Raw genomic sequence first — 10,931 nt, forward strand, 5'->3', positions numbered from 1 at the left:
AGAGATACCAACTTCCAGGTGGAGTCTAAGGATCCCCTGGAATCTCAGCTCATATCCAGATAACAGAGATCCATTTCCCTGGAGATAGTATCCGTAGACAGATTTAGGGGATATGAACACAAAATAGGATTGCTAGGGCCATGTTGGGAAAAACCTGGAGACTTTCAAACAGGCCTCAACCACAGCCAGGACCTTTTCAGGCCTGGCCCCTACCTGGTGAAATGAGCTCCCAGAAGAGTTGTAGGCCCTTCAGGAGCTGGCTCAGTTTTAGAGGCCCTACAAGATCCTACCAGGCATTTGGTTTGGGCTAATAAGTAACATCATGAAAGTTTGTCCCCCTCCTGTGACAGGCTCCCCTGAAATAAATTGGATATTTCTTCAGCAATTTCTTCAGACATGGAGCAGTAACAGAACTGGGAGGTATTTAATTGTGTTTTATTGCTTTTAACCAATTGTGTTATCCAATTTTATTGTTATTTTAATTGTTCTGTTTTAATCATTATGTTGTTAATCACAATCATAGAAATCTAAATAATAAATAAACTCCTGTTTGTAACAGAGGCATTCTGTACTGCAATCAAAGCATGAAACATGAAAACAGCACTATTACCTTACTAAACTATTAAACTTTGTACACTTTGTAAGCTTAATAAATGATCATATTGTTAACATTATTCACAAAAAGTTAAGATTGACTTAATTGCTTTTAGTATTAGATACTACTAAATCTAAAGATGCCCTTCCAATAACGGAGTACTCATTCATTCCTCCATGAACAGAATATTCTTCTGCAGGTGAAAGCACTCAGCCTGGATCCTATCAGTGTAATTCTAAACAAAATTATACTCTTCTAAATCCCCTAATATTAATGGGTTTCAAAGGGTGTTACTGTACTGCAAAAAGAACATGTACCTCGACTTAAAGTTTCCTTAGACTGAATGTGTTTGAGTGAATAAGTCTGAAGTGATATTTTAAAAATGAACTGGCTTTTAGACTACAAAGAAAATCAACACCGTGTAAGGAAGGTCAGTGCATGGATTTCAATGATGCTCCATTAAGCTGAATTAACTTCACTCCACGAAGTACATATTAATTAACCAGCAGCTGTTGAGATGTTTCATGTGGCAGAGAGTCAGGGTGTGATAACAGAAAGCCAAAGTTAAAAACAAAATTGGTTTCCTACTCCATCTCCATCCTCGGTTAATTTATCTTTTTTCCCCGAGTGCCTGTCATAAGGGCCTACTCGGAGAAGCAATTAATGGAAACAGAGTTCTGACCTTTTCTAAGTATTATCTCACCTGAAACACAATTGCAATCCAACACACTATTTATAATTTGTCAAAGTGAGAGGCCAGTAGAAAGCACATTGTTACTTCTCTAATATAGCTGCAACATGCCAGCGGTAAAGTGATGCTCTTAGAAAAAGAGAGTGCTATTCCTGACTCTCACTAATGATCGGGCCACTTCTTATCCACCAGAAAAGCCAAAGTGCACATCACTGCAGTATATTTCCCTGCAGCAAGAATTTGGCCAAGTCACATGGGGCCCCTGCACATGGCTTTAATCCTATAATGACTACTTTTTCCTGAGGGAAAGCTGTAATACAAATACTTCCTAGTACGAATCACTTCTATTTATCAGTAGTTCCACAACCTTGTCTTAGAGTTGATAAATTATTATCCCCCCCAATAGAAATGTTTTTGGGCTGCCATAGCTCTTCCTGTTGTAACAACTACATCTGGAATAGTTCCATGTGTTTGGTATCCCCTGGTCAAAATGCTAATACTAATGTAAAAATATGAGGAAATATTTAAATATTTGTTTACTCAAGGAGGATAAGGGACAATGCAGTGGCAGGAAAATGTGAAAATATGGCCACAGGTTTAGTGACTACAGAAGAAGTTGAGTCAGCTGAGACAGGATGGAATAGAAGGCCAAGAAATAAATAATGAGCATTGAAGCAGCATGGAGGTGGATCCAACACTGGGTGACCTGCCTGCTGCCCAATAAACACATCTGTTGCTGAGATAAAACTATGGAGTTGCAAGACCTGGAATCCATGTGGGTACTGGCTACTGTGGGTACAATGGTCCCCTTGCCACCTGGTGGTGGAAGTCAGCCAGCAGCCTTCAACCTGGGCATTTGGCTAGATGGCTCTAGCCTCCAGACCCCTTAAGCGAGTCCCCGAACTGGGGGAGATAGGACCACAGGCACAGCCTCTCTCCCATGGATCCATCCCAATGCCCAGATCCTTCACAGGGTAGCAAGATGCCACATACTGTTCCCACTAAAGTTCTTTTGCTTGCAGTCAACCTTGCAAACCATCACAAATACCATGTAGCCAAATGCCCATGCCCCACTCCAAAAGATGCATACCATCCATTCTAAAGAAGACCACCTGTCTAAATGTATGCCTGCATGTTTAATAACCATCTCCCAAAAGGTTCCACAATTTGTCATGCAGTCTTGCAGACTTTCCATCTGGCTAAGTCCACTTAAACTGGAGAGATCACCACACACCCCTCAGTCTCAACCACAGCAGTGTTGTACCACTGAGTCTGGCATGCAGAGTTTCAAAGTGAGCACCCATGGTTAAGCAGCAGTATGACACCTTTTGTATCAAAGAGCTCCTTTTCACCTTGGTGAATGGTGACATCTGATAGGTAGAAATGAAATACCCAGTTCACTGTGGTGATGAGTAGGACAGAAATCACATCCTTCTATGTCCCATACAGCCCTTGTGTAGATGGTCACTGAGATTCAGGTTGCTGTTCCAGCCTGTGTTAATTAGAGCCACAGTGGGGTGGCTTCTGGCTGTTTAAAATGCACAACACCAAAATGATAGACAACAAAGTGAGGGTGTTCTAATTCAGCCTAACCCATATGTCCAGGCCATTCAGTAATCAGCTCTCTCAGTTGGGTATCACCAATGCAAGGGCCCCCACCACCTCCCTTTTGTAGTCTTGGCTCCCCAGTCACCCATTGCAGGCTTACACAAACCAACCCCAGACACCAACAAGAGAAAACAAGCAGTTAGAGTGACTGACTGCATGGGGAGGGGGGGGGACCAGGGGAGCAGGTCAGTTCCTGTGGGCTGTCTTCCTCATCCCATCTGCATGCAGCTGAAACCACCCACACAGCTGAAACCCCCAGAGCATGTGGCTGCTGCTCAGCTGGTGTAGCCCCTTGATGACGTTAGCTGATCAGTCAAGACCAGCCCTTGGCGATCCTATAGCTCAACTGTCACCACAATTTCTAAACTGGCACCACTTTTAGTTGTGTAATGTTCTGGCCGGTGTCCATTTTGATCAAGTCCCTTTACTTCCTAGCGATCATGCAGGAAAAAAACTTGGATCACAGAGCATGAGGCTGTAAACAGCCTCCATTACTATTGCCTTCCCATGGACACACCAGTAATTGGCTGAAGCCCCGAAGCATACATCTGCCATTCTGCTGGCACAGCCAGCCCTTTAACTGCTAGTGAGCACTCAGAAAAATCTCAAGAGTATGAGGCTAGCCTCCAGTCTTGCTGTCCAAACACATGGCTCCCCACTGTGTGAAGCTGTAGGTTCACTTAAACCAGCAAGAAAGCATGGAGGGTGAGCCAGCTGTATCAAAGGGTTTATGTAGAAGCATCTGAGCCCCTCCCTTCCAGGCCACCCAGCTGATGCAGCCAGACAACCAAGGCTGCAAGTGGTTCTGCCCACTCATGCCTCAGCCAGGCTTCCAAGGGCTGCCAAGGGCTGCCTCCTCTCTCACACACACATATAGCCCTTCCAATCAGCAAACGTCAGCATTCAGTGAGTCTACACCATGCATATCATGATCGAAACATCAGAATTTGTTTGAACTCAGTGTTATTAATGAATATGGTATTTTTTATTATTTTCAAAGTAATAACAGCATTGCTTCAATAGCTCTGGGATGCTGCCATTTCCCTTTGCCATGACAATCAGAATCTTTTATTACATTTCAACACACTGTCTAAGAGCTGTAATATATTGTGCGGCCTTGAGAAGTAAGAAGGAGTGATACTTTCAGAGTTAAATCTATCCATTTATTTGAAAGGCCAGACACAGTGTCTATAAATGTAATGTATTTTTCTTCATAATGTGGTGTCTGGGAGCGTGCAATACATTTTAAATTCCTAACTTTTGGAACCCCATTATGAAAAATAAGAGAAGCTTATAAATCTCCCAAGTTTTTACTAATTTGCTTACAGATGTCTGTAATGTTAATGACCAGATAGTGCATTCAAGGCTTTTATTTCAAATGTCCCTTCCTTAAAGTAAATTTGTACACAGAGATTTGTTTCCTGGCAGGCAATCACACACATGCTCCCTGTACTCTTTAATATACTCATTGTAGTAATCAAGACTATCCCATCATTATTTCAATGCCCTCAATGATGAATGCTAATGAGAGGGAACATAAGTGGAGAAATCCACAGTGGTATTCATTGGATGAGCTATTCTAAGTGACATGGCAAGGAGTGAAAGCAATATATACAGGCTCATTCCTGTGGTGAGTGTAACCTCTATACCAGCTCAAAGATATGGTGGTACACATTGATTTAACTCGTGATTCTAATCTATCTCATGACTTATCGCTGCCCTCTTGCATCTCTGATAAAGTTCAGCAAAGCTTCTGCACAATGAACCTTTTCAAGGTCCACCATGTACCTTTCTGACAGAAGATGAACAGAATTATCATATTTTACAGAAGAACAACAGAAGAAATGTGGCCTGTAGATGTCATGCAAAACTGGTTACTATAGTAACCTTATTATATTGCAGTAAAATAAATGCCATGAACTGGTATGGAAATTGACTGGAAAACACTGCAACAATTATTATAATACAAAATACGTAGACTTTATGCAATCAAATGTAGATTACAAGGTTTCTCTGTTTTGTACTAGATAGGGGAAAGTAATGAGTCAACTAGAAGAAAAAACTTTAAAAAACTGAAAATATCTAGGTGTGCTGCAGGAAGCACAAAATGTTGAGAAAAGCGGTAGAGGTGGCCTGTGACAAAAATGAGGGTTTTAGTTAAACTAAAATAAACTAATAAAAGAGGAGGAGGGGAAATTCCTCCAAGAGTGCTTTTCCACCTGTTTTTTAATTCACTTCTAGCCCCTTTTGGCTTCAGTTTCTACATACATTTCTGTGCCTTACGTTTTCAGTTCTTTTATTTATTTATTTATTTTGTTTTCTCTCTGGGCTTTTTCCATTTCTTTTAAAACTATTTTTTGTGTTTTTTCTGGAAGCCGATTTTTAGCTGCCTTTCACTTCACTGATAATGTTCCTATCACTTTCTTTGTCCTGCTCACTCCTGTGCCTTTTTAACCACTTCTCAATTATTGGACTGTCATCATCATCAAACCACTCCCTCTCCTCCTCCCTGCCTAGAAGACAAGTGTTTCATTTTTTTAAATTAAAGGCACTAAAATTTCGGTTTATCAATACACTGTTCTGATTATTGGTCAAGCAGGTTCTCTAAAATCCTAGCTTACTTTTTTTTAAAGTAAGTCTCTGTCACCTTCCCTCTCTGAGATATATGGGAAAAGACATAGCTCTGCAAGGGAAAAAGCTAGAGAGTTACTCTTTAAAAAATTACAACTGGCAATTCAGATAACCTGCTTGTCCTATCATTACAGTGGTATATTAATATATTGAGATTTGTCATGATATCAATATGTTGATATATGCATGAACAAAAAAATTTAAAAGGCTGGGGTGCTGTGATGCCATGGATTATGTCCCCAGTAATGACGGCTCCCTTCCTTGAAAAGCCTGGTTATTTATTATGTGCCAAAGAAAATAAACTCCACAACTGTGTAAATGCAGATGGAGGGCAGATGTGCTGAAGAATCATAGCCAAACTAATTCCAGTGCTTCAAGACTGACTGCCAAGAAAATACGGACAAATTGAATGTACAGAAAATTCCAGAGAATGAATTCGGAAGATAAAATCTAGAACTGGAGAAGGGATGCTTTAGGATGCTTAGGGCTGATCCTGAGTAGAGCAGGGGGTTGGACTAGATGGCCTGTATGGCCCCTTCCAACTCTATGATTCTATGATTCTAAGGACTGATCTATGTTTGCTGTTCATAAGCATGGTGGTAACTTACTGTTTGGTGTAGCCCCAACCAATGCTTCTAAAGTGTTTTGTTGTTGTTTTTTACAGAGTGGCGGTCCTAGACAATATATATCTTAGATCTAGGCTCCAAAAAGAAACACTTTAGAAACAGTGGCTGGAGCTACACCATACAGTAAGTCACAACAATGCTTATGAACAGCAAACATATATAATAAATTAGACTTTAAAAATAATAATAATATATGCTTATTGTAACATGTCTTTAACATTCAGGGCCATTTCGCACAGAGCTCAAAGTTGCTATTTGGTTGCCGTTTGTGAAAGCGCTACTTCAAGTAGCGAAATGTAACTAGTTGTGCCCGTAACGCACAGCTGCGGTTTTTGCGGAATTTGGCACTTTCACTTCTCGACACTTTCGTAACCCACAGGCTTCCGGTTCTCCGTCTTATCGCTACAAAGGAGGTCCCTTTTTAGCGCTTCTGGCCTCCCGTGCCCGTCAATCAAACTGCAGGCACACCTTTGACCTCGACCCTAAAGCCGGACTTGTCGGGGTTCCCTTTTTTTAAAAAAAACCCAGGAAACCCCGTAGCAACGCATTATCGTCCAATCATTGGCGCCCTTGGAACGTGTTTTCTATTGTTTTCTATGAACCAGATGCATTGACATGTTTGATTGGTTAATCCCCGCCCACAGTACACGCCCACAGGTTACCTGCTTATATGCACCTGGGCAGACACGCGGTCGGCCTCACTCTTTTGTTTGCGTAGCCTACTGCCCGCAGCACAGGTCAACGTTGCAATGGAGAGGCTTATTTTTCAATTGTTGGCTCAGATGCTCGCGGTGGTCCAGCGTATGCATACCGCCGTGTCGCGTAGGACGTCCGCTATCGAGGAGTACCGAGAACGTGTGGCCGGAACGATGACCACCAGCAGAAGACGTTCTCTAAGGGCAGCCATGGCGGCCAAGAAACGCTGGCAAGCTCTGGCAGAGGTCCGGTTCCCCAGACAGTTCTGGGTGGACGAACGATCCTCTGACTGGTGGGAGAATTTTGTGTGGACTCGCTGGGATGATGACCACTGGATTGCAAACTTCAGGATGTCGAGGGGGACATTTTTTGAACTCGTGGAGGCTCTACGTGGCCGCATGGAGAGGCAAGTCACTGGCATGCGGCGCCCCGTTCCAGTTGAAAAAAGGGTGGCTGCCGCATTGTGGTACTTGGCCACCCCTCAGTACTTCCGGACAGTAGCCCAGCAATTCGGACTCGGAGTCACTACGGTTGGCGATATCCTTAAGGAGTTCTGCCTCGCCATGGAGGCAGAATTGTACAGCAAGGTGGTGTGCCTCGGAGACCGGCTTGGAGCGGTGAGTGTCATTCTATGCCCTTTTCCCTTTAAATGTTTTTTTTCTTGTTTGACAGGTGAGCAACGAATACGCGAGGCACCCCACGCTAACATGTCATTGTTTTTTCCCCTTATTTCAGAGTATGGACGGGTTTGCCAGGCTAGGATTCCCGCATTGTTTCGCGGCCATTGATGGAAGCCACATCCCTATCCGTGCACCCGGGGGAAGCATAAAGGAATACGGGAACAGGAAGGACTTTTGCTCTGTTCTCCTCCAAGGAACTGTGGACTTCTCCGGACGCTTTATAGATGCCGAGGTGGGGTGGAGCGGGAGGAGGCATGATGCCCTTGTTTTCAGGGAATCTAACCTAAGGAAAGCCATGGACGAAGGGGTCTTTGTTCCAGGAAACCCCACCGTCACCATTGAGGGCGTGCGTGTGCCGGCGTTGGTGCTGGGGGACGGAGCCTACCCATTACGCCGCTGGCTCATGACTCCCTATAAGTGGCCAAGGACGGACGTGCAGAGCCACTACAACCTCAGTCACTCCCGGGCAAGGAATGTAGTGGAGCGTGCCTTTGGACGTCTGAAGTCACGATTCCGTTGTTTAATGTCACGACTCCATGTACATATTGACAATGTGACTCCGCTGATAATCGCATGTGTGATTTTGCACAACATATGCGAGGACAAGGGACATAACATCCCCTTCCCTGAGGACGAACCTGAACCTGTAGTCCTTCAGGATACACAGGACATCCCTGAAGCCAGGAGAAAGAGGATGTATGCGGAGGGGTGCAGGGTTCGGGACGCTGTGGCCACTCACCTCTACAGAAACAGGAGGCGTGTGTGATTGTTTTTTTCTACTGTGTTGTGAAATAAAGGTTTATGTTCTTTGTTTAATCTTGTCTTGTGATGTTTGTCTATTTTACCTGCCAAAAAAACGGGGAGTCTCTGGCCCAAAAGCACTTTGACAGACCTTAATGCTAACTCAGCGCTGAAGTTGACAAACACAGTACGGAAGCGCTTAACAGGGAAAGGTTGGGGAGGCGGGTGGCCAGGAAGTATTGGCGACCCCTGTCAAACTGGAGGATTAAACCACTGATGTTCCAAGGAATAATTTTATTGGTTGGCAGCTTTGATACATTTGAAATTGGGGTGGTCGATCGGAGCAACGCATGTTCGTTGCCTAACCGTCATTCTGAAGATGCCGAAGCCACGGAAGGGCTCCTTCTGGCAGCGCGCCGAGGCTGAGGCACTTCTGGAGCTTGTGCTCCAATCGAAAAGTGTTGGCCGCCTTATGGCCAGCACCCACTGCCACACCAAGGGTGCTTACCTGGTGTTGGCATCAAAGCTGAGGGAGAGGGGCTACGTCCGGACCTGGGAGCAGGTCCGGACAAAATTTAAGCGAGTGAAGCTGGACTTCCTCAACAGTCTGGAACAGTGGGGGGGGATCCCGCAGCCAAGTGGGAGAACGGTCTTCCACGACCAGATGGTGAAAATATGGGAGAAGGCTGGGAAGCCCCCCCTGGACATGAGGAGGCATATGGGTGAGTGCTGCGTTGTGTTTTACCCTTAAACATGCATGGAATGACTAGCTGCCTCTTTCCCCTACTGTCCCCAATGAAATTCGAGAAAGTATTTAGATGCTGTCAACCCCCTCTGACTTAGCCCGCCAGTACTGTAGAACCACTTTGGTTATGCGCTTAGACTCTAACTGTGGTGTGTCCACCAGCTGTGTTTCATCTCTTGTTTGTTTGCTTTTACTTATGATTTGTCTTTTTCTTTGCCCAGCCACACAATCACCATCCAAGCTGGCAAAAGCACCTGAGCGTGAGGAGGGGGAGGAAGAGGGACCTTCCACCTCGGGACAGGCTGCAGGTGAGAGTTTTGTGTCTGTGAGGGAGACCCATGTGTGTGTACCCCCATGGAGCCATATGGGAGCCTGATGTGATGCTTCCTTTTGAAGTGTGATCAAATTCTTTGTTTGATTTCTATAGCAGAAACTATGGAGGCAAGGCTGCGTGCCATGGAGGCCAGGGTTACTTCCTTGGAGGCTCAAGTGGCAGAGCTGAAAGGGGAGATTGAGCAGCAAAGGCAACAGAGGGAGGCGGAAGAACGTAGGTTATGTTCCCCACTGCCCAACTCTTCTCACACTGTGGCTAAGGCCACTAAAAAGTGTATGCATGTAAACTAAAGAAATTTGAAAATATGTGTGGCACTAATGTGTACTTTTTCTCCCTCCCCACACAGTTAAGAAGAAGGAGGATGAAGAACTCTTCCGCCGCAAAGTCCGGGGGTCCGTGGGACGGTTGAGCAGGAGAGTGAGGGAGATGGAAGGGGCTGGGCAGGGGAGCAGTGGGACCTGAGTTTTGTTTTCTGTTTGTGTTTTGGGGTAGGGAGTGGGGGGGGGTCCAAGTTTCATTCCCTAATGTTTTTCCCCTGTTAAATATATACTTTTGTTAAAAAAAAATTGGTTTTCCAGGGGGGTGGGGTGGGGTGGTGCTGGTGGGGCTCCAAGTTACACTCCCTAATGTTTTTCCCCTGTTAAAATGTTTTTGAAAATAAAATGTTATTGCAAATTTTATTAAAAGACTCCAGTGTGACTCCTTAAACTCGCACATCTTTCACCCCACACTCCTAAAACTCCTTGAACTAACACCCCTCCAACCTCCAACCCACACAACAGTACCAGAATATACACAATCACTAGAGAGGCCGCTTTCGGCCTTCCTGATTCTACAGTAGGGTACACAGAGACAGAGTCAAAAATATAAACTTTATTCAACAAACAACAAAACACAGATAACATTAAATAGAAAAACTGGGCCAAACTAGGAGGGGGAGTACTTGTCCGCTGGTTTTATTTTTCTCTTCCCGAGAATAGTCCTCCTTCTTGTTTGGGTGGAGGCATTCTGAGACGGAGTCGGTGGGGTGGGTGCTGGAAGTGGTGGTGTGGGTGGGGGGGGGGAGGTTGGCGGCGATTTGTGGAGGGTAGGCCCTTTCCATGACCGCTACCGCCCTCTCCATCAGTATCCTTATCAGTCGCACCTCCTCCACGCCTTCGCGTAGGATTTGGTTTGTCTCCCTAAGGATTGCCCTCAATTTTCTCCCCTCCTGGGCAATGAGGGTGAGCATGGCTTGGTCAGCGGCCGCGGCACGCCGTGACTCCTCCTGGCAGTGCTCAAGGAGCCTCTCTCCCACGCTTGTCAAGACGGAGACGCGCCTCAGCCTGCCGCGTTCCCTCATAAGCCTCTCCTCTGCTGGGAGCGCACCTCTAGGTGGTGGGCTGCCTGGAGCCAGGGGTGGTTCCTCCTCATCTGAAAGAACCTCTGTTGGCAAAAAATGAGAAACAAAACTGTTAGTACCATCGATAAAGTCAAAACACACCATGGTGCCCATGGTGTGCTTTTTTGTCCCCGTGTTTTCCAGCCAAGAATTTAAACAATCCCCGGGGAGCACATGGTTATTGTTTGTTTGCCCATGGTGTG

At 45.2% G+C, this 10,931-nt stretch overlaps 1 long non-coding RNA gene across 1 annotated transcript; it reads left to right on the forward strand.

The window, feature by feature from the left end:
* Positions 1 to 9,231: 9,231 nt before the first annotated feature.
* On the forward strand, positions 9,232 to 9,780 carry LOC143840693 (uncharacterized). The gene is made up of 3 exons (XR_013232324.1): positions 9,232 to 9,321; positions 9,441 to 9,560; positions 9,694 to 9,780. It is a non-coding gene; the product is annotated as an uncharacterized LOC143840693 (long non-coding RNA).
* Positions 9,781 to 10,931: the final 1,151 nt, after the last annotated feature.

Source organism: Paroedura picta, chromosome 6 (genome assembly GCF_049243985.1).
Source record: "Paroedura picta isolate Pp20150507F chromosome 6, Ppicta_v3.0, whole genome shotgun sequence".
Lineage (NCBI taxonomy): Eukaryota > Metazoa > Chordata > Lepidosauria > Squamata > Gekkonidae > Paroedura > Paroedura picta.